Source organism: Falco peregrinus, chromosome 9, assembly GCF_023634155.1.
Source record: "Falco peregrinus isolate bFalPer1 chromosome 9, bFalPer1.pri, whole genome shotgun sequence".
Taxonomy (NCBI): Eukaryota; Metazoa; Chordata; class Aves; order Falconiformes; family Falconidae; genus Falco; species Falco peregrinus.
Genome location: NC_073729.1, coordinates 570,746 through 594,163, shown reverse-complemented (window position 1 = coordinate 594,163; position 23,418 = coordinate 570,746). Strand labels below are relative to the sequence as shown.

At 51.1% G+C, this 23,418-nt stretch overlaps 1 pseudogene; it reads left to right on the top strand.

Moving 5' to 3' along the window:
• LOC129785153 (hydrocephalus-inducing protein homolog) overlaps positions 1-23,418 on the top strand; it is a 71,996-nt pseudogene that overhangs the window by 4,248 nt on the left and 44,330 nt on the right.

Here is a 23,418-nt window from a genome sequence, read left to right as displayed (position 1 = left end):
TTGAAACCAAGTGCTGTGGCCAGCCTTCAGGGCCAGCAGGGACCGGGGGCGAGGGGAAGTGTTTTAGGGACGGACCGTGGGGGCCGGAGGGAGGGATTTGAGGGACGGACGCCGAGGAAGGCCTCATCCCTGCAGCGATGGCTCAGGCTCAGGGCAGGGCTCTTCTCTGGATGCCACGGGGTCGATTGCAAAGGACCAGGCCGCCCCACGCAGGGAGCAGGTGCGTGCCGGGGCTGCCAGGGGCCCTGCCTGGCTGTTCCCAGCCCAGCCCCGGCTGGGGCCAGCCCTGCGCTGCAGCCCTGGGGCCGAGGCGCAAGGAGCCGGGCATTGCTGAGGGTGCTGCACCCTGCCGGGCCCCGCCGCCGGCTGCCGGCTGCCCTGGGCTGCCCCTCGCTCTCCCCAGCTCTGCCTGCTGCCAGCGCCGGGGGGCACCGCCACGGGGCCTGCCCCCTGCCCACAGCTGCCCTGACCCACAGCTGCAGCTGTACGTGGTGCCCACATCGCACAGCTGGGGCGGGGGTGGCAGGTCTCTCTGGGGGCAGCCTGGGACTGGGGGCAAAGCCAAGCCCATCCCTCGCTTGTGATCTTTGTCCCCAGGGAGAGCCAGTGCAGACGTGTGCTGCGCTGGGGAGTGTCCCGCGGGGAGGTGACGGCCGACTGCAGAGCAGCACTGAGACCCGCGCGACAGCAACGGCAGCCGGTGGCCGCAGAGCAGCCCAGGGGAGCTGGTTCCCTCGACGGGCCCCAAAGCAGCCTTCCTCAGCCCCTGCTTTTGGTGACATGTGGAGCAGCGCGGGGATGTCTCTCAGGCTTCCAGGCCCGAGGAGGCTTTCCTCCTCAGGGGCACTGTCAGAAATCCTGCTCCCAGGATTAAAGCACCCCTCCCCCCATGGATCCGAGGCTGTGTGTCCAGCCCCCTGGAGCTGGGTACAGGTGCCCTGAGCGGTCTCTCAGGGAGGACGGGGCCACCTGCCTGGTGGCTCTGACACAGAAATGATGAGCTGAAGCCCTGTGGTGGTGGAGGGCTGGCTCAAAGCCTCCGAGTGCCTCAGCCTCTCTGCCCAGGAGCGTTTATCTCAGGCCCTTTTCCAGGGTGTGAAGACTCATGGCGGTGTTGTCCTGGTGCCTCCATCTTGTTCTCTCTTGAAGGTTGTGATGCCTGAGGTCAGGGACCACCTGAAGGCCCTGGCGGAGATCTCCAGGGACTTTGTGTTCCATTTTGTGTTGCCTTAGGGCTACAGTGTGCTGGGGTTTGGTGGCAACAAGGTTATGGTATGCCAGAGGTCAAGCGAGTTAGTGTCAAAGTGTGTTATTGTTATGGACAGAATCTGTGTTTGTTGGCCCTGTGTTCCTGGGGTTATGGCATTTTTATCTTATCTTGTGATCTGTGTGGTGGTTTCTTTTGTGGAGAGTGCCTTTTTCAGCTTTTTTTTCCTTTGTACAGTACGGATGGGTGCCTTTGGTTTGTGTACGAAGTTTCTTCTGGTGGTTTTTCTGCTGTGCTGGTGGATGGTGGTGTTTTTTCTGTCTTGAAACCATCGTTACTGGCCTAATAGATCTCCTGCAGGTCAGGCAGTGTCACTTCTGGCGTGGTCTGACTCATTTCTGGTGAGCTGGTGGGTAGGTGTGGAGGACTTGTGGTCCCTCCATGGGGAATGACTGCTAGAGGACTAACAGGCAGATCTGTGGAGGGGTGAGAGGACCGCTGGCCCCTAAGTAGTGACTGTCAGAGGACTAAGTGTACTTGAACTAACGTGGGCTTCCAAATTCGTGGTTATCTGTCCTGCCTTGTGGAAGAGCCATGGGAAGTCACCAGCCACACGGAAGGACAAGGGGGTTCCCAGGGGTACGTGGTTTCTTGGGTTTTGCTTTTGAGTAAGAAAGTCTTATCTCTACATCAGTGCAACGGTGGACAGTCAATTTTGCTGACTTTAGAAAGCAGGGAGCAGCTCTTTTGTGCTGTGCCTCACATGGCTGCCAGGGCAGGGTGAGAAGCAGCAAGAGAATTCCTGCCTGGCACCTTCTCCAGGGGAGCAGCGCTGCACTTTGCTGAGGTGAGCTCTGGTTCTGCATGAGTGCAGAAGATTTTGGTCAATTTTCTCACCACAGAAAGCAGGGAGCAGAACTTTAGTGCTGACTCACATGGCTGCCCGGGCAGGGTGAGAAGCAGCAAGAGAATTCCTTTCTGGCATGTTCTCCAGGGGGGCAGGGCTGCACGTTCCCAAGATGATTTTTATTGGCTCTTAACGACTGCAACTCTGAAGTGTCAATGTTCTCACCACAGAAAGCAGGGAGCAGCACTTTTCTGCTGTGCCTCACATGGCTGCCAGGGCAGGGTGAGAAGCAGCAAGAGAATTCCTGCCTGACACCTTCTCCAGGGGAGCAGCGCTGCACTTTGCTGAGGTCAGCTCTGGTTCTGCATGAGTGCAAAATGCTTGGGTCAAATTTCTTACCACAGAAAGCAGGGAGCAGAACTTTTGTGCTGTGCCTCACGTGGCTGCCAGGGCAGGGTGAGAAGCAGCAAGAGAATTCCTGCCTGGCACCTTCTCCAGGGGGACAGTGCAGCACTTTGCCAAGGTGACTCTTTGGGGCTCTGCATGATTGCCAATGTAAAGGCGTCCAGTTTCTCACCACAGAGAGAAGGGTGCCGAACTTTTCTGCTGTGCCTGACGTGGCTGCAAGGACATGGTGAGAAGATCCCAGGTAGGAATTCTCTTGCTGTTTCCCACCGTGCCCTGGCAGCCATGAGAGGAACAGCACAAAAGTTCTGCTCCATGCATTCTGTTCTGAGAAATTTGACCTCTCATACTTGGAATCATTCACAGAACAAAAAAATCACCTTGGGAAGGCGCAGCGCTGCTCCCCTGGAGAAGATGCTAGGAAGGAATTGTTTTGCTGTTTCTCACCGTGCTCTGGCAGCCATGTGAGGTACAGCACAATATTTCTGCTCCCTGCTTTCTGTGGTGAGAAAACAGACCCTTCACATTTGAAATCATGCAGAGCCAAAAAACCTCACCTTGGCAAAGTGCAGCGCTGCTCCCCTGGAGAAGGTGCCAGGCAGGAATTCTCTTGCTGCTTCTCACCCTGCCCTGGCAGCCATGTGAGGCACAGCACAAAAGCAGAGCAGTACATAGTAGTAGGTACTGGAGTAAAGGGAGCGTGGGGGAGGAGGCTGGAGCTTGGCACGCTGCTCTGGCACATGTGGGTTTCCTGAGACACGTCAGGAATTGTACCCCAGCCCTGGGTATATTTCCTCATTGCTTTTCTGAGGTGATGGTAGCTGTTGTGTCCTGGCGCAGCTGGTTCCCCTGCCCAGGGTTGGGGCGTTCATGCTCTGAACCCACAGTCGAGGTGCCCGAGCCGTCTGTGCCCTGAGCCTGGAGCAGAGGGGCAGTTGCAGTCTGTCCTTAATTTCTGGGTGGGTTGAAGGGCTCTCTGAGGTGGGGAAGATGGAGCTCCCCGTGCAGCAGCCAGGGGTGGTGGCTGGAGGTGGGCTGTGTTGCGGTTGCTGTTTTGTCCTGCCCCCGCAGGAGAATGTGGCTGCTTTCTTAGTTCTGCTGCTTTCCTCCTAATGCAGGAGGCTGGTCCCTGCAGGCTCCAGGGAAGTGGGGCTGTGGAAGTGCCTAACTCTGGGGCTAGAGGGTAGGGGAAGCTGCTGGACTGGTATGGGGGCATGCAGACTGGAAGCCCTCTGGAAATAACTGGTGTGGGCATGATGAGCAGGATTAGTTTCAAGTGAAGTGAAATTATAGTTAGAAAATTGAAACAAATAATCCAGTTACTCTCAAGACCCAGTAATAAAGCACTGATACCCAGATTAGCGTTGTATCATCCCCATTAGATTTCTCTCTTAACGAATAGTTATTTCTGGCTTTCAATCCGAGCTCCAGCTGCAGCATGCCCTTGTGTCCGTAGGACCGTGCTGTTCTCTCATGTTCCCGGCAAGGACAAAAGGAAATGGCAACCCTGTTGTTCCCTGAAACTATGAAGGGCCTGGTACCGTGAACATGCGCAATGCTGTAGCTGTTTCGGGAGTAATGAGCTGAAAGTATTGCCTCGTTTGCAGGATGTGGGTCAAACTTGAGGGGAAGGGAATGGTGGTCTTTGCATAGAATGGTGTCTAGCTGTGTACAGCAAGTCCACATGAAGAAAAATGATGTGGAACAGGAGGAAGCAGGAGGGGGTAGGATCTGTGATTTTTTACTTATTGTCAGGATGTAAAATAATTTTGGGGTAGAGCTGGGTTTGAGGCCACTGGTCTTTCAAGTCCCAGAAAAAAAAAGAGGTGGGGACATCCATCTGTTCCTTGGTCCAGTTAGCCAGAAAGGGAGGGGAAACGATTTCTCGTCCAAAGTAGTGCTTAGTAAATGCTGTACATACTCACCTTTGACTTTTGTCGGTGCTTGAGACCCACTTTCTGGGGGTGTTTTCTTTCCCTTTCTTGCACACCCACTTTTTGAGGGACAGATGGGGAGGTTGTCAGCAGGCTGGTGATAGAAGAAGGATGGCCCATGGACCTGTCAAGCCGTGCTGCCTGCAGGATAAGGATGCTTGAGAGGAACTGCCATTAGGATAGCCTGAAGTGGCCAAGCTGTCACATCTGTTGTATTTCTATTTGAGCTAATTGCTCATGCGACTTTAATGGTTTCATGCTTTTATTTCTGCTGCTACAGCTTTTCATGCCTGTAGGGAGCCTAGAGTTTGGGTGTTAGTAAGTGAAAAATAAGGCCCTCATTCTCCATGGAGAAAGGCTCTTGGGCATGGTAATTTCATGCCTGGAAGGAGTCATATTTGCTGGATAAGTTTTGTAACCTAACCAAATTAGCTTTGAGAAACCATAGTTGTTAATCAGAGTATTGAACTCTGTGGTCCCTTAGTTAAAAACATCACCAACCTCCTTGCACAAAGGATGGGCGTTTGGTTTGCAAAGTAGGAGAGCAGTCTGATTTTGATGCTTGGGGCAGCAGCGATCCCTGGGTTTAAGGTTGTTCATAATAGTCTGAGCACTTAGTAGGGTCAGGCACAAAGTCACATCGGGTCAGCTGTTTTTGCAAAATGAAGCAGTGAAGTGACATTGTTCCCACCAAAAAACTTTTAAAGAGTAATAAAGGACAGTTTGGGTATTAATAGAGATTTGGATAATAATTCCAGCAAATAGTTCCAAAATACATGGAAGAGGGGGAGAAGATGAGAAGTGGCAGCAGTCTTTGATGTGTGTTTGTGGCTTGTGGGACTGCGCCCACAGCAAAAGGCTGTTTTGGAGTGTTTGTTCTGGGCTTTTACTTCTATCAGTCTTAACTCTGCCACTGAAATAGGGTCTAGTTATGAAACAGGGTGGGGATGCCGGCTGCTCTCCAGTTATGAAGGAGCCACAGCCCGGAGACACAGCTGTCTCCTTTGGGTCTGCCATGGAAGGGGATGCTGGGTTTTCCAAGTCCCGTTGCTGTTCCTTGCAGGTCAACTGAGGCATGGCCACTGGAAAGCCCCGCTGGTTCACGGGGTCCTCCAGGATGGCTGGTAGATTCCCGAGCCAAGTGGTAGTGCCTCGTAAGCCGAAGCTAGCCAGAGGGACAGAGAAGCCTGCAACTGTAAGTACCTGCTGCGGCCAGGTAGAAGCTGTGTAAGGCTGGAAACTGCCCCCGCGTCCTTCCTCTACCTGCCCCTCCTGTTGTCTGGCAGCACTGTGAAGCTGGACACCACCTCCCCGTCTCTCTGCTGCCATGCTTCTGTCGGAGGTGGTGACCATGGTGCGCTAGGGGATGGACTGTGTGCTGCTTCAGGGGAAGTCCAGAGTTGTATCTGGATGTGCCACTGGAGCCATTTAAATGAACGTACCGGGCATTGCACCGGAATAGCTGAAGCGTGAGCGTGTGCTTCTCTCCGCCCCCTTTGTGTGGGCAGTAACGTTTTGTCACCTCGGGATGCTTGCCAGCGCTGCTCTGACCATACCTGCCCTCCAGGCAGCTGGGCACGTGGTGGGCTGCTCAAACTCTGCTTGAAGGTTTCGAGAGGTATGGCTGGTCCCAGATGGAACAGGTTCCAAAACAGTTGTTCTGTCCCGTATCCCGTGTGGAGCACAGATCCAGCGCTGCAGACAGCAGCGGAGTCAGGGCAATTCCTCCTCCCCATCCTCAGACAGCCCTTTGCTGACCAGAGCTCACTTGGCTGAAGATGACCTGGTGCTGAAGCTCTGTCGAGGAGTTACCTTTGCATACTTCTGTGGAGGGGTCTCGGAGGCCCAAACAGAGAAAACAAGTGCTAATTCAAAAGAGATAACTAAAACTTGGAGCCATTCCTCTCCACCTCAGTCTTGGCACAACACTGATTTTCTGCTTTCCTGACTCACCCAGCAGTGACATCTCCACATGTGTGGTGGTTGTGAGCGTTGTGCAAGGGTGGAGTTAAGGGATTTCTGGTAACTCCTCCCAACCTTTTTCAAAGGTCACTGGCTCACTCCGGCCAAACTGGAAAGGAAACAAATGCCCGAAGAGCAAAACCCCCAACATGTCACATCAAATCACGAAGGAGAAGCTAACGGGACAAAGCTACTTGTTTGGAGCATGTGTATTGCACTCTCTATCATTAATTTACTAATGGTAAATATTTCAACAGGTAGTTATGGGACTTCCAGGACTATCCTAGCGGCTATGATCACAAATTATTCATCGGTGGCTCTTGAAGGAGAAAAGCCTTTCTGAATAAAGGCAGTTCTGTAGCTCTTGCTGGTGTTTTGCATTTCAGCTGACTCCCTCTGCCCTCCTGAAGGAGATGTCTCTTACCACCAAGCAGAGGCTGGCCAGCACTCGGGAGATGCGGCGACCCCAGATTATCCAGATTCTAGACATGAGCGAAGCCTCCCATCGTAAGGCAGCCTTTTCTTGCCCTTTTCCTTGCTGTTTGATGTGACGTTTGAAGAGAGCGCGTGCTTGTGACAGGCTTGCCTCCAGCTTATCTAAATGCCTTGGTGACTAAGTCCTGTTGTTGTTTCAGACTGCTGCTGGTGTGGAGTTCCTTCTGCTGGGGGAAAGGTAAAACATTTTTCCCCAGTGAGATGTTGAAGTCCTGACCTGCGCTAAGCCCATATAAACAACCTCTGTTGAAGTTGGTGGCTTTTGCTGGAGATGAGCTACTGCGGCTAAAGCATGATACTGGGGGAAGGCTGGGGCGGGCCACAAGGATGCAAGCTTGCAATTTCCCACCTTCCTGCTGAAATAGCCAGCCCTTGGTTTGGTGTAGTCTCTGTCGAACACTTGGGGTCATAGGATGCCCTCAGTGGTGGCAGCGTTGGCCTTTGAGGGCTGAGGGCCTACGGTAACTACTCAAGGTGTAGCTAAAGCAATTGCATGAATGCTTTGGGTTGGAACAACGAGTGGGACCCGTACAGGGTGTTAGATTTTTCAGGCTGCCAGGTACACAGGGGAATGGCCCTGGGCAGAGGGGAGTGGGTGTGCTTTATCTGGATCAATGTTTATTTACACGTGTGTTTAAAGCTGCTTTTCTTACAGATCTGCTTAGTATAACACACGTTCCAAAGGGGTAGATGACTGAGGTAGGCTGTTGAGTGGAAAACTGCCAGCGAGAGACCTGTAGCAAATTGGTTAAGGATTGCCCTAGACAGCGCGTGAGGTTGGGAACGCCTCGGACGAGCGCACACAGAACTGGCCGTGTGCTGTGGCCGCTGGCTTCAGCACGACCCTGACTCCTGTGGAGAAGCAGGAGACGTGCCTGTGTCTTGTGAGCGTGAAGAGTTCAGCTGGAAGGGGGGAGGCAGAGCAGGGAGGAGTTTTCTCAAAGTAACGCCTCGGCGCTGTAAGCATTTGCTGTTTCTGTATGTTTTCAGACCTGCTTCTGTAGTGGTATTAAAGAAAATGGCAATAATAGAATATAATGAAGCATCCATTGAAAGCTCGTGGGAAAAGGAGATGCCAAGTCCAGCTTTACTCAGATTGCCCAGTGATGCTGGGAAAGTACCTGGAACTTACCACCTCATCTGTCGCTTTCTTAACGGCGGTGTTCCTTTCTGGCCTGTCTTCTCTTCTTCCTGGTTTCTGGGCTGTGTGTCAAAAAAGAGATTTGAGGATGTGTTGGGCTCGGTCTCTGTGTCTCAATGTAAAGATGATCCCCAAATTGTTTCCCATGGGGTCTCCTGTAAATTCTTGGCTTTCCCTTGCTCCACGAGTGCTTACAGCTCTTGCAGTGAGTGCTCTGGAGCTGTGTGACCGTGTTAGCCCAGGGCTCTGCCGGAGGTAAGTGCTGCCTTGCCTGTTGGAGAAGGCGACCTGGAGAAACACCTGCCAAAAGAGCTGCTCGCTTGAGCCTGCTCTAGTGTGGCCCAGAAACTTTTGATCTGCTCAGAACACAGGTGGGTGAGCTTCTGTTCCCCTAGCGTGAGCTGGGCAGGCGTACTCACCAAGGGACTGTCCTTCGCTGGAGGCCAGTGTTGTATTCTCTCACCGATGAGTCTTTCTCCCCGCGGCTGAAACTCTCTGCTCTCTTTTGCATCTCCAGTTCTCGGCAGTTGCCCTGGAACAGAGCTTGTTCCGGCCTTTCCCATCAGAGGTGGTATTTCAGAGCTACGTCCCCGATGAGGTCTATGAAGTGCCACTGATTCTGAGGAACGTGGACAAGGTAAGTGCTGGGATGTGGAAGTTTAACCCTGTGCTGGAACTGGAGAGCAGTGTCATCCGTGCGGTGCACAGCACAGCCAGTCGCCTGCTGCAGCACAGCACAGCCAGAATAAAACGTCTCACCGCCTTTATTTTGCAAGACGGTGGAAATCTTGCCATGCTGAGGTTTCTCCCCCTGGTTTTGGCTGTGTGTTGGTGGTACCTAGCTGAAAGGAGCTTTTCTGGTCAGCACCTTTCCCCGTGGAAGCCTTGCACGGGTGGGAATGTTGGGGGCTGTACAGTTCTTCCCTGCCCTCGTGCTTTCCCTCGAGTGTGCACCACGTCCTGGTGGCTCCGTGGTTAATCTCAGTTTCCACAGGGCACCTCTGCCTCTGGGTGAGCTGCACAGAGAGCTGAACGGGCTGTCAGAGCTTGGGGTGGGGTCTTCTCCACTTTATGCTGGAGTAAGTTATAATTAGTGGTAACAGCGCTTCAGGAAAGGTGTTTTGAAACAGCAGTGGAAGCAGGCTGATTTAGCAGCAGCAGCGGGAGGCCTTTAGGTGCCCCTTCAGGCTCCTGCTAAGCTTAATTGGGTTCTGCTCAGGTTTTCCTGAGACAACGTGATGCTCTGCTTCCCCTTTGGAGAGCCACGGCCTGTTTGGAGTAAAGTGCCCTCAAAGGTCTCCACCTTTACTTGAAAAGAACGATCATTTTGAGACTTCCCAAGAAAGTTGAGAATGGAAAAGTTGAAAAATGTCAGCAGTTTTGTTCCACTGTCAGGAGGGAAATTGGGACCTTTTGAACTTCAGCTGGGGAAACGTTTGCTGGAATGAGGCATGTGCCAAGGGCAAGCTGGTGGGAAAAGGCAGGAGGGAGGAAAGGAGCTGAGCTTGGTGTTCTCTCCCTGCGCACTTTCATACACGCAGGGGTTTCTCTTGATACATAGCAGTAAGTGCACGGGCAGTAGAGACAGGTCAGAAAGAGGGGTGTAATTAAGGATACTCTTCTGTAATGAAGAGGAAGGGGTATGCCTGAGGGCAGGGTGGGATGGGAAGATGGAAGTGTGCACAAGAGACGGTGAATTCGCCTCCTTTCCAAATTTCCCTGTTGGGGAGGGCAAACAGGTGGACAACAAAAAAAAGCTGTCGAGGCATATTGCAGGTGGAAGAACAGCAAGTCCAAGTATCTCCTGAGATAACAGGTTGTGACAGGGATATGGGTGAAAATGGAAGACCCTTTGGCAAGGAAGGATGCGGGTGTGCTCCCTCAGTTATTCCGGGAGAGTACTGCACCATTCCTGGTCTGGCATTTAACTTGGGAACATTGATAAGATGCAGCATGTGTGCCTGCACCCGGGGGATGCCACTGGTGTGATCTGCGCTGAATTTTGGGCAGTCTTTGCTGTAGGTATCCTCGTCCCTGATTAAAATGTGCCTCAGTCCTCACTTTCTCTCTTCCTACTCTCTGCTTCATTCCCACTGAGTCTTTGGCTTCACCTGCTCCATTATCCATGCAGCACTTCAAAATGTTTATCTTTGCCAAGTACCAGCCAACAGGCAAACAGTTAATTTGCTCTATTCATGCTTCCTCAAGTGGAAAAGATCATCTGCATTAACATTTCTGCCATTCCCAGTAAATGATAATAAACTTGTACTGTGTAAAGCTGCACCTTGGGATTTACGTGCCCTGTGAAGGGGGAGGCAATGTGTGAACTGTGGTTTTTTTCCCCAAACAATGTAGTTGTGAAGCTAGTTAGAGCTCAACCACTGGAGAGCATGGGTGTAAAAGTAAGATAAGCTCCAGGAAAATCTTTGGTATGTTTTAAATACAGAAAGACAGAGAGGATAATCCTGCGAGGGTGTTATATTCTAAATTGGTTGGCTTTTGGCGATGTCCTGGAGAAAAGCAGCGTTGTGCTCCGTCTCAAGTTTTTCGTGCCAGTTTCCCACATTCCTCTGAATCATACTGAGTTACACTGCATGGTAGCCTGAAGTTGTCTGCCCCATAAAAATCCAGCTGACAGCAAAATATATTCCGCATAGAGGCTCTGTAATCATGCAACTACAGAAGTGCTGTACTATATACTTCCTGCTCTTACCTGTGTTGTAAAATTGCTTTTCTATTTTCAGGCTGTTCCTCAGCACCCTCAGATGTTCTGGGTGGCTTTTGCTGAAGGTCTGAGCCACACGTGCTCCCCTTCTAAGGGACATGGTGACCAAAATGCTTGTCTGCACTGTGAAGTTGGCTCCTGGAACTCGCCGCCCCAGGACATTGCTGGGTTCCAAGGGCGTTTGGAGAGTTCAGGACTGCCTTGGCCACGGGTTACCAGGCTCGGGTGGGTGGCGCAGAGTGAGCCTCCATTTTTTCCAAGCCTCATGTGGGGTTGTTGTTGATCCGTGAAGCTGCCCACCAGTCCAAATCACCTGCTTCAGACTTTGAGATTTGGCGCTCAGGGGTTGCTCTCTATGTGCTAGGAAAATGCCTGTGTGCTGTCTGTGTGCTGGTGGTGCCCCAGAGGGCAGAACCGTGCAGCAGGGTGCCTGCAGGGACTGCTGGGGGTGGGCAGGGGTCCCCAGGGATCTGGCTTGCCTGCGCTGGCAGCTGCCTGGCTACAGTCACAGGCAGCAGGAGCCTCCGGAGAGCAGAGGTTGGCTTTTAATAATGAAACCACCACCAGGCAGTGCCAGTCATGTATCTCGGGGCAGAAAATGCCTTTGAAGCCCCTAGTTGATAGGCACAGCCTGGGGGGTCGCCTGGCTTTCCATCACTTGGCCAGGTTGCTGGCTCTCATCCTCTGCATCAGCCTTTCCTTGTAGCATATTGTGCTTCTCCCTTGCTTCTTTCCAGCTCCCTTTGGATTTTCCCAGCCATCTCTCTGTTTCTGGGGTTGTCTCTTTGTCTTCCTGTGTTTCCTCCTTTTGCTCTTCATTTGCTGCTTTTATTCCCAGTAAGGCCACAGTATCTGTGGTCCCCTCTTGCTGGTCTGCCTACATGACTGTAGCACCGCAGCTTGACTGCCCCGCTCAAACCCAGCACGTTAAAGTGAATTTCTTCCTTCCGCCAGGATTAACACGTACTGTTTGGCGTTCAGATAATACATGCCCCTTCTAGGGGCATGTCTGCCTGGATGTGTACGGGCAGAAGCCAGCAGATTCTCTGGGCTTATTGAATACACGGGTGACTTGATTCAGATATTATACCGCCGTGCTGCTGGTGTCTTCCCTGCTTGGCCCTTCCTTCATTGCCCTGCTGCCTCTGGCCTCGAGCTGTTTTGCCCAGGCAGAAGGGATTAATGTTCACTCTTATGTGTTACGTGCATGTACCTCCAGAGCTAAAAGTGCTTTGTGAAGGTGGTATCACCAGGCCTCTTCTCCTCCTGTTTCCACAAGCTGCAAGATCATACTTCCCTCTCTTTTCTGCAGGTTCCTGGGCTGGTGAAGGTCATCTTGGAGAGCTCACCTTATTTCAAGCTGATCAGCCACCATGCTGTGTGCCGCAAGGTACTGCCTGGCATGCTTGCGACTTTCCGCATCGTTTTCTCCCCTGATGAGAACAAGGTGAGACTGGAGGTCCCGAGAGGTGTGTGCCTTCAGTGGGAGGTGAACCTGCGGGGCTGGGTTCAGAACAGGGCATCTGCTGTGGGTTTTGAGGCACTGTCCTGGTTTCGGTGGCATTGCACTGGATCTGCAGCTGGGGGAAACTTTTCCTGTGGTGAAGATGATGCTGTCATAGGCTGGAGGCTCTTCTATGCTTCAGACTGTGATTATCCTTTGGTGCTGGAACGTTTAATGCCATGTCTGTTGGCTTCAGGGATAAGAGTGCACTGTGTGGTGGGGTGGCCTCTCATGGTGTTGGTTTCTAGTATCTGACTATTGCTGCATAATTACGGGTTTGCTCTGATAATTATAAATACAAAAGCCTGTTTGCATAAATACAAACCTGTTGTTTGGAGGACCCAAAGCTGAGCCTGATCAGAGTGAGGACCACCACCTTTGAAAACTGGAGTTGCTTCTTGAATGCATATCGTGTTGGCCGCAGTAGTGAGACGGCGGAACGTTCTGTCTGAAGCCGGCACTTTTCTTGCACACCGGTTATAGCCCATGCCGTGCTGCGAGGTTTGCTCTAGGCTGTGGTCAGGCAGCCTGCAGCTGGTCACATCCTGGCTGGCAGCACCATGCGATGCCACCGCAGCAGGGACTGACGAGCTGTGCGTTCCCTCCCTGTGCTTTCCTGGGCGTTTTCAGGGGAAGGCGCACGTGGGACAGTAGGGAAATGGCAGGGAGGGGTGCTGATAAGGTGTTTAGCCATCGCACCTCTCTACTCGATGTTAGGGGCTTAATTATGATGGAAAACGCTAGGGGAATGGCTAGATCCAGAGAGCTTTCCCCTTTCCCATCTGGCAACCAGTTCCCTGCCTCACCCTGGGCTGGAGCGAAGGTGATGCTTTTTCATACCCTCTGTGTTCCAGCCTTGCCGCTGTGCTGCCCCTGAGGATACTTGCCCACCTGTGCTCCAGCTGTGATTCTAGGGGAGAAGATGCGCTGTGCTCGTGGCAGGGAGCCAGCCTGGCCCAGACACGCTGAGCTCCAGATGTCTTTAACCAGCAGGAGGCTGGTGTGCTGCAGAGGACTGAGGCATCTGGAGCGCACACAGGAGTGAAGGGGCAGGTAGCATCTGCAGGCAGAGTGTTAGCCTGGAGCCTTTGGGCAGTCACGCTGGTGTGGCTGTGCCTGCGTGCATGGGGCTGTGGTTGCTGTGTCAGCTGGCACCTATTCCCTGCCCCGTGTGCCGTGCTTTTGCTCGGAGGTTGGAACATCGGTGCTGTGGCCCTGGCAAGTCTGGCACTGTGCCGTGATGTGAAGGGGCGGCGGTGTTACCTGGAGGCTTGTTAACGCAAAAGGGTTTAGTACCTGGCATGGAAGGGAGGAAGCCCTGCAGGGGAACACAGACAGACAGGCTGACTCTTTACACCAGCACTCTGCTGCCTCTTGGCACAGTTCTTTGCGTGACTTTGTGGGTGATGCAAGGTGAGGGGGTCGCTCTGAGCCAGCTGGTGTTTCTGTGCCAGGCCAGAGGTGCAGGCTCTCTTTGGGCACAGCTGTTCTCTCATCTTCTGTTTGCTGCTTAGATGTAGTTGAACACCCTGTCCTATCCTCAAACAGCATGGCTGTAGCAAACTAGAGAGGAAATGCCCTGTGGTGCCTGGCTCCCCATGCTTGTGAAATGATCTGTTGCTTTGCGGAGGGACCGAGAAATTGTTTTACGTCATTCGTATGGAAGGTTAAAATGATGTTGGCTTAGGGCAGTTCTCCATACTGCCCAAGTGACATAAGAGCTTAATCTCACCGAGGTAGGCTTTGCAGGGGACACTGCTTCCTTTAAAATGTGATTGACTCGTATTCATGAGCATTCATTTTTGGGATGGAAGTAAATCGGTTCCCATGAAGGGCAAAGAGCTGCTCTTCAACTACAGAGAAGCAGCAGAGCAACACATGAACATCACCCCAAATAGAAGTAGGGTGAGGTAACTCCCAGGAACACTCATGTCCAGTACTTTGTCCCTTGTCTTGCCCTTGAACTGGTGAGCGTGTGGCATTAGGGAGCTGTGCCAGCGAGGTCCTCTGCACAGCTTGAGCGACACCCTGGCGGTTTCTGCCGACCTGGGTTTTGTGCTCCTTGCAGGGCATTGGGAGAGGGATGTGGGCTGCTTGGTGAGGAGCACATGGGGACTCTACAGCAGAACCAGAATGTTGTATAAATCGAACTTTTTGTCTCGTACTTGATGGAGTGTGAGTCAGGAAAGTGCCGGAGTGCTGTCGCTCAGCTAGAAATGCATCAGTAGCATGGTCAGGATGTGCAGAGCACCTTGAAAAGCCCTTAGCCAAGAGGCAGGCTTTGGGAGATGGTTCTGTAAAGCCACCTGTGTTGGGCTTGCAGTTGCTTGCCTGCAGAGTATCTGTGTGTTAGTTGTGGAAGGCTCAGGAGTGCTGCCTTTGAATAACTCCTACATCTCTGATACTGCATGATCCACAGGGACTGTGGGTAACCCAGTGAAGTGGGGTCTGGGTCTTCCTGATGAGGAGCCGGTTTGTGTCATTCTCTTGCTTTGAATCTGTTCTTCCCTGGAGTAAGTCTGACTTCAGTGAAGTCACTCCTGATTGAAAGGAGTAAAATTGTGCCTCAGCCCTAAGTAATAGGGCCATGTGAGTTGTTAGTGGCTGAAATGCCACGTAGCCCTTTCTTGGAAAATGAGCAGTTTCCTACTGTCTCGCAGTCATTTGGGAATGTGCCACGTGGTCAGACTGTCAGAAAAGGAATAGCTGACGCGCCTCTTGGTTTATTGGCACTTGTGTTATAAATGAACTGCTAATTTTTCTGCTGGGCAACATTTCCAGTTTGTTACTCTTGCTGCTTCTGATTTGCACGTTTCTGTTTTATGGCTCCATTGTACAGCGTGGGTGTTCTCGTGCCAGCCCCTGTTCCCGTGTGTTCTTGCGTCATGGTCTGACGGCCTCTGCTGAACTGGAAACCATTGTGGCACTGACCGGCAGATAAACAACAGACAGAAATACTTCCATTTGTGCGTCCTTCAGGCTTATTAGTAGTTTATTGTAAAGGAAGAAGGAAGCAAGAAGCACATAAAAACATAGCAGAGCTTATTCTGTGTTGTCCTCTTGCTCTTTTCACTGTAGCAGTGCACTGTTTTCAGGCAGTGCAAGTTCAGTCTGTGAGGTTTGTGAAATTCATTGCTGATGCTCAGTGGAGACTGAATTAATGCACATTGATTACTCTGAAATATGACAGGACGGTGAGTTATTGCATGACTGAAATGAAGTCCTTTAAAATTCAGCCCAGCCCTGCTAGATGTTTTGTTGTGCACAGAAGCTATTCCAAGAATACTTTTAAGATGACTCTTGTGAGGAGGAAAGGGGCAGAAGACCAAGGCAAATGGCGCGGCGCCACAGGAACCTGAAGCCAAGTGACTCATTTCAAAGACTCCTGCGAACCGGCGGCTGAGGGGGGCAGGCGCAGGGGCACCCCCTCTGCTGCGAACGGATCTTCATCCTCTGGTCTCTCCTCTGTTGTCACGGCCCTTATTTTCCAGCCTTTTTTTATATCAGGGTTTCAGCAGGAGCTTTCCCTGCTTGGCTTGCTGTGTTACCTCATGCTACAAGGATCTTTTCTTTGCAAGTTGGCTGCTGCAAGGAATTCAGTGAAGCATTTGGGATAGGTTATGCAGGGAAACTGACATCTGAGTTTGGGGTTCTGGGCAGTTAGGCTTGATATTGCTGTGACAGTAATTACTGTTAGCCTGAGTTTACAAAGAGCCTGAAACAACACCCAAGACGAGCAGCTGCTTCAGTCTCAGTGGGTGCCAGTTCAGACACCAGTGGTGATACCTGGAAGGCCAGAGCTTGTAATTTACTGCTTGTCACAGGGGAGCACGAGAAGGGGAGCCATCGTACAACTGTCTGTATCTTCCGTGAAACTGAGAGGGGAGTTGTATGCAGGATGAAGTCGTATTTTCATGAAAACCTATAGCCTGAAGCTGTGTCTAAACACAGCAAACTTTAAAGCATAGATGGGATGCAACCCCTCTGTCATCCAGGCACGTTTATTTAGAAACCTGGTCTTAAACAGTCTGCTAAGGGTTTGCAGTTGCGAAGCAGAACAACATTTTGAACTGGTCTCAACTGTGCCCCTAGGCTGCAAGCAAGTGCGTAGCAGGGTTAGTGCCCTGGTAACACGAGGCAGTGCTGAAGTAGAGACTTTGCAACCTGTTGCCCCCAAGGGAGGGCAATTCAGCTTTCAAAAGCTTAAGGGACCATGGGTTCACAGTGGCACAAACAGCCAGCTTCTGCCTAGCACCCCTCTTGCCTTGGGTTTCCCCCTGTTTGGGCTGGCGCTGCATTCAGCCTGGTGCAAGGTCCCACGTTGGTGGGGTGGTAGAGCGTGGCTGAAGGGTCAGCCCGCTCTGAAGTGCTGAGTCAAGCCTTGCACGGGATGCCATGTCCCACGGTGTCCCTGGAGAGGGGGCTTGGAGCATAATGTGCATCTGCATGAATGGCGAGAGGCATCTTTCTCTCTCAAGGTCGTGGTTGTCTCTGTGAAACCAAATCCTTGTTGCTTTAGCCTTGCCCTCAGGTCCCTGGAGAAATCCCTTGTGCATTGCTGTGCAGGTGGTCCCAGCGCCCCTCACCAGCAACGGAGCTGGGAAGGCTGCCTGTGCTTGCTTTTGGGGGGGATTTATTTCTTGGGCTCTTAATTGCATTGCTGTTGATCCATTTGCTCCTTAGCAATGACAACACCTTGACAATTACTTCCTTTTACTTGCTCCAAGTAGCTCCAGTTGTTGAAGTTCCTTTTTTCTTTATCCTCCTGCTGATCTGAACTTGCATCCTCCTCTGCCTACCTGGCACCTGGAAGAGGGAGCTAAGTAAATATGGCATGCCAAGACTTAATAAGGCAGGTAGCTTTCAATTGGCTTTGCAATGCCTTTGTTACAGTAGTGTGGCCAAAAGAACAACAACAACAAAAGCAAATAACATTCTTCATTTGCTAATGAGTTTCTGAGGATCGAAACAGTGCAGGACGTGAAGTAGCCAGATAATAGGTGCTTTAAATTCATATGGGCTGCCCATAGCTTTTATTTTAGAGGGCTTAGGCTGCAAGATTGAGTACAAAATTGCTAACTCAGAACGACTTGCTGAAGATGAAACGCTTTCCTGAAATGCGGTATTAAATCATGCAGGTTGCTTGCTGCAGTTCCCTTCCTAGTATTTTACCTTCCAAATAGGAAAAGCAAAAGCCCTTCTGCAGTTTCTAGGGTGAATATTTGAGATGTCTAGAAAAGGAGATTATTCTTTTTGTCTTGGATGGGGCAGCATCTGTATTGACAAGCTTAAACCCCAGCTGAGCAGGTGGTAGGCGAGGTGCTGGGTGGTGGGTGAGGCGCTGGCTGTCAGCGCTTGCGTTAGAGCAATAGGTGCGTGTCTGTGCCTGGGCTGGCTGCCTTAGGGCCCTTCCAGGAGGGGATGGGGACAGGAGCAGGAAATCCCAGCTGTGGGGGAGTCTGGATCGGTTCTGCTGAAGGGAGTTTGCTGCTGTATGCAATTCCTAAATCATTAAAATCCTAAAGCGCTTGCTGCTTCAACAGTGATAAAAATATCAAATTAATTAAAAGCACTGAGGAAAAAATCAGGGCAGCCAGTGAGTGACGAGAAGCAGAGTTTTTATCAGCTCATCCATAAGAGCGCTGCTGGGTGTAATGGCTCCTGGCCCTATGGCAGCAGATTTACCACTGATTTCAGTGGGGGCAAGGTGATAGTTCCAGCGCAGCGATGCCACGCCATACATCTGGAGACTGCTCTGCTCATCTCTACAGTAACATGGTTTTGGTAATTTGATTTGCCTTCCTGCTGCTAAACGCCAGACAGCCGGGGCGCGGGGGGGATTGCCTGGCTCTGTTCTGCAGAAGGCAGTGGCTGGGACTGCACAGCCGGCTTTGCTCTGGTGGGGTGTCTGAGTGTCCCCCGTGTGCAGCTCCCGATGCCGCCTGCCTGGGGTGGGTGTGCTAACCAGGCACGCCGTCACTTACTCCTCTAGAACAGACCTTACAGAGGGGTGTGATTACGGCATCAGCCAGAGCTGTCTCCTGTGCCCCCTGAGGCTGGGTGAGATGTAAAGGGAAACGGAGTTCAGACACAGGAAGAACTAACACCCTTTAATTCTAGCGCAGAGGTGGCATAGGCTGCTGAGGGCAGGGGTGGAACTGTTAGCGCTTTTAGGTACTTGTGAAACCTCTCGCAAAAACAGTTTGGGTCTGGAGCTGAGCCAGCTCTGGTGTGGGGAGATGGATCAGGTGGCTTTTGAAGGGTGCGTGTCCCCAGCCTTGGCCCTATAACGCTGTGAGAAGGGGCAGGAAATACAGCCGTACCCTGCACTGCCCTGACGCTGCCGCAATTACCGTGTCCAGCTTGTGAAGTATTTCACCGAAGACTGACCGTTGACTATGCATGTGGTGAAGTCCTTTTGAAAGTGTACCTGAGCATCCCCTGCCAAGCTTCAACGAGGTCGCCGCGTTGCTGGCACTGGAGTTAGTGCTGTGGCACAGCTGGGTTCTCAGTGGTGCTTCCAATAGTCTGCAGTGGCGATCGAAGCAGGTTGCGTTAGTGCTGTGATCCCTTGCGTGAAGAGACTGTTCTGGTGTCTCAGAATCAAAGCATCAGATAATTGTGGTGCTTCCAGCTTGCTGCAAAAGCAGGTGAATCAATGGGGTTGTTTCTCCTTTGCAAGTTAACGACCCTGTGCAAGTCATGCTACTGGAATGAAAGCTCATGAAGGTAAAAAGTACTGTTGCGTTACTGAATGATACTGCTACAGCCATAGAAAACAGCAGTTTTCCTTCTGCCGTGGGGAAAGTACTAAAAGCATTGTGCTGAGATTGTTTCTTTCCCCGCAGGATTATTTCCACGAGCTCATCTGCATCACAGAAAGGGGAGAAGTTTGTTGTGCCTCTCCGAGCTATAGGTGCCCGAGCTATCCTGGACTTCCCCGACCAGGTGAACTTCTCAGCCTGTCCAGTCAAGTACAGCACCCAGAAAACACTGCTGGTTCGCAACATCGGTAACGGGGCGGCCCGCTACTGCATCAGCCCTCAGAGGTAGGGAGCTCATCTCTTTTTGTGCAAAACACTGTTGTGTGATAATACAGTTGGTAAACAGCGACAAAAAGGAGCCAGAGCGTGTGAGCTGCTGTACTGCTGCCGTGGCTGGAAATGGGCAGGGCACGTGGGGTTTGCTGTTGATTATAGTGTTTGAAGCATGGCGCAGCCTCTGCTAAAACTCTGCAAGCTGCAGAGTGGAGTTTTATAGTGCAACGGTGTCTTCAGTGCACAGTCGTGCAAGACTGATTCTGTTAGATTGAACGAGCAAATGTAGGAAGGCAGCTGGACTGCCCTCGGGCTGTGTAAGATCCTGCGTGGCAGACGACAGCTCTAGGAGCTCAGTTCCTGAAGACCAAAGGCAGTGTTAAGAAATGGGCAAGCTCTGAGCTGGTGGAAGAGACATTTAAGAATTTATCATCAGCTTTACCAGCAGTTTGTCTATAGTAGCAAGTGCAATCAGAGATGATAGATCAAAGCAACTGGTATTGAGACCCTGACAAAAACCCTGTGGGGTCCAGAACCTGGTTTTCCAGTAGGTTTGATCTGGTCCCTGGGATCCACTATTCTTCATTAGAATGAGCTCTTAAGTGGAGATGAGCTGGCAGCGGCTTCAAACCTGCACTTTAGCCCCAAAGCAGAATGCCGATGGGCGCACAGGCAAAAGGTGCAGCAAATACCTGGTGCGTGGGTTGGGAGCCTTTTCTAGAGCTTTGTCTCTCTCAGATCTCCTGGAAAGTGCTCTAGCATGCTGTAGTAGCTACCAGCAACCCCCTTGATCTTCAGTACCTTCTGAAATGGTTATGTGGCCCTATTGGCCAAATATACCCATTCCCTGGGAGGCCACAAGCACGTGGTATTTCGGCAGTCTCCTGGTCAAGCGCCTGATGTGTGCTGTGTCGTGGACAGCCTGTACTGTTCCTCTTGGTCTGAGAAGACAGTCACTGGTTTTCCAGTTTGCTGAACTGGAGAGGGTAATGCGTTTTGGAAACTGCACCTGCAAGGAAACCACTTCAGCTGGCTGGTAGTTAGCTCCGTGTTGCTTGGTCCCAGAGGTTTTGGTGTAGGAGCTGAGGTCCAGAATGCAGCAAAGACGTGCCGTCTGCCTTAGTGCACCTGAGTTGCTTCGGTTTCTTCCCCAGGAAAACAGGGGTCGAGAGAAGGCTCTTTGCTCTTTCTCCTGGGAAATGCGAAGGTCCAAGAGGCTTCTACCAAAGCCTGGCAAGGCTGTTGAAGCAGGCTTCCAGGATGCTGTTCAAGCAGGCTGCTTCTTTTCACTGTGGAAATACATAGGCAGGAACTTGTAAATCCCTGTACAGCTTCCCTCTGGGATTTCCAGATCTACTTGTCACCACCAAAACAAGTACCCAGTCGTGTGTAGCATCTCTTGGCAATGTCCTTGCCAACTGTTCTATCGCGTGATACGGCGTACGTTGAATCCTGCTTGATCTGGATTTTATGCTGAACTTCACCAATTGAATGTTTCAGTCCTGACTTGCAACAAAGGGATGGGAAGCGTTACGAAAGCTTTATTTCAAACTACACAAGAAAGTACAATTCTGAATAACTGGATTGCGTGTGCGCAGAGATCAAAAGCTGGTAAGATTTCCCATGTCAGCCAAAGGCATCAGTCATCTCTTCCATTTCGTTATGAACTTTTGAAAGCCAGTCTGAAATTTCAAACTGATGATCTTTGAATATAAGCAGCGTTTTATTCTAATTAGGTCGCCCCCACTTTCATTCAGATTTCTTTTTTAAATACTCTGAGGTTCCTGTCTTTCTGCTCTTTTATTTTTTTTTGCTTTAAGTGTTCAGCGAAATGTCATAATGAATTCCTCATTGGGAACTTTCTTAAAGGTTGAGTTCCTCTAATGCCTGTCTGTCTACCATCTGCCTATATATATGCACAGATGTATAAGAAATAATATGAGAAATTTGGGGAACACGTGAAATGGAATTGGGCTGCTGGAGAAGATAAAATCCTAGAATAACTTTGGAAGAGACCTCTGGAGATCATGTGAGCAAACACAGTGCTCAGAGCAAGACCAGTGTCAAAGTTTGATCAGGTGTGCACTCAACACGAAAAGTAAGACCAAGTGATACCAGCCTTCGTCTTTCCTTCTCAAGGCTGTGCAAAGCCTTGAGATCCCAGCATCTCCCTGTATGTGCTGTGCTCCAGCCCCTAAGCTCCTCTTCTGTAGAAAGGCTTTCGTGCCCACCAGCCTGCACTGCCAGGGATTCTTCCATCCCAAATACAGGTTTTTGCATTTTCCATCCCTCGGCTGCATGCGGTTCTGCTGTGTCCCCTGAATAGCAGCCCAGCCCTCCAGTATCTCGACTGTACTCCCCCAAGCTTGTATCCTCCACTCAAAATCCGAGTGCTCCCCACTCTTGACCAGGTCACCACGTCCCCTTGCAGCCTGGGAGCAGAACAACCACGTTCTCCCTGTGCGATGAGGCCATGGTGTGCCAGGAGTGGTTTCTCCAGCCAGTGCTGGGGACTGCGCTGGGTGACAGTGGGTTCCTTGCTGCTTGTGCTGTGAGAAGTTGCTCAGGTGCCTGCCCCGAGGTCCCAGGTGAGCTCAGTGGCTCCAGCAGCCCCAGCAGAAAAGAACTGGCCTCCCAGCTGGCATGACAAGTTGGCTGGAGAGTCTCACCAATACACTGCTCCACAGGCGAGTAGGTCATTAGCTGTTAATTGTCTTTGAACAACTCTACTTACAGAGGCTTTCGCGGGAGAGACCGTTTTCCTCCTCATGTCAGGGGATTAATTTCCCTGCGTTAGAGGCTGTGACCAAGGCTGCATCATTATTAACGACAGGGGAAGTTTTTAGTTTAATGTCATTGCATTCTTTTGAATGACTCCCGTAATGATTGTTCAGCATCACAAACACTTAAACCTGTGCTTTGGACATTAATGCGTGATGTTTCCTGTCCTGGAGAGCTTAATGTGTAGATACGAGACGCAGTATTTAAGAGTTATGGCATAGGTGGTAGGAGTGCCAGCCTTACAGACTTACATTCAGGACTGTTTTAGTCTCTTCCTATTTAGTGGAGAACTGAAGCAGCTTTAGTGTGTGCTTAACTTTTGCTGAGTACGGATGTAGTGTTGTGTTAAAGCCAACATCAATATCACATAATAGTTTTGTGTGCCGCTATGTGTAAGCATGCGTGCACGTGAGAGGGGGAGGAGGCTTAGTGGAGTAGAAGGGAATGAGAGATCAAAGTTTGTGGACCATCAGCTGGCCTCTGTGTCCTTCATTCTCTCTCTGCACAACTGAGACTTCTGGCCTGGGCGAATTCAGGCTCTTGCCCCTTTGCAAGGCAGCCGCAGGCGCCACAGTTTCCTAGTCCAATGCGCTGCTCGTATCACTTCTCTCTGCCTCCTTTCTCAAAATTCCCTTGGCATCAAGTGTAACCTACCAGCTTTCACCTTCAGTGCATTTTTCAGCCCATCTCCAATGCTAACCTTTCCTCTCGGTCAGTACTGCGAGCTCTGCTCTTGCAGCGGGTCACTTCATAAGGACATTCCTTGCCTCTTACAACTTTATCTAAGGACTTGTATGGTGTATTTTACTCCACGGCAGAGCTCTCAAATGAATCCACGGGGCCAATTCAGCATCCTTCTGCTGTTGCTTGTTCAGAACTCTCCCTTGCCGTGGTATCTACCAGAAAACATGGACACGTTTTGACTCCTCTTTCGTAAAGGGTGTGTGTGTGTGTGTGTCGTAAAGGGGGGGTGTGTGTGTGTGTGTGTGGGAACCCTGACACCAAAGCACTCCCCATTATGCAGCTTGGCTCTGTGCCTGTCCTCCCCCTGCATGCCCATACCCAGCTGTTCACTGCATAGTGTAGTAATAAAAAAAAATAACAATAGTATAAATATAAAAAGTCTTTTCCTGCCGTTCTCATTGTTAAGGCTGGTTAGTGAGTTTCTTCTCCACGGCATTCATGGAGATAAATGTCATTCCAGTACATTTCAGTTGAAAATGGTGCCTGGAAGCAGATCTCAGTGCAGCACTGCCTTTTCCTGACGTTACACTGTGCTGTGCTGTGCTATGGGTTAGAGAGGATCTGTCTGAGAAGGTCCATTTAGGAATGTCCCATCAAGCTCTGGAAGCTCAGGAAATGATCCTACATGGCACAGTG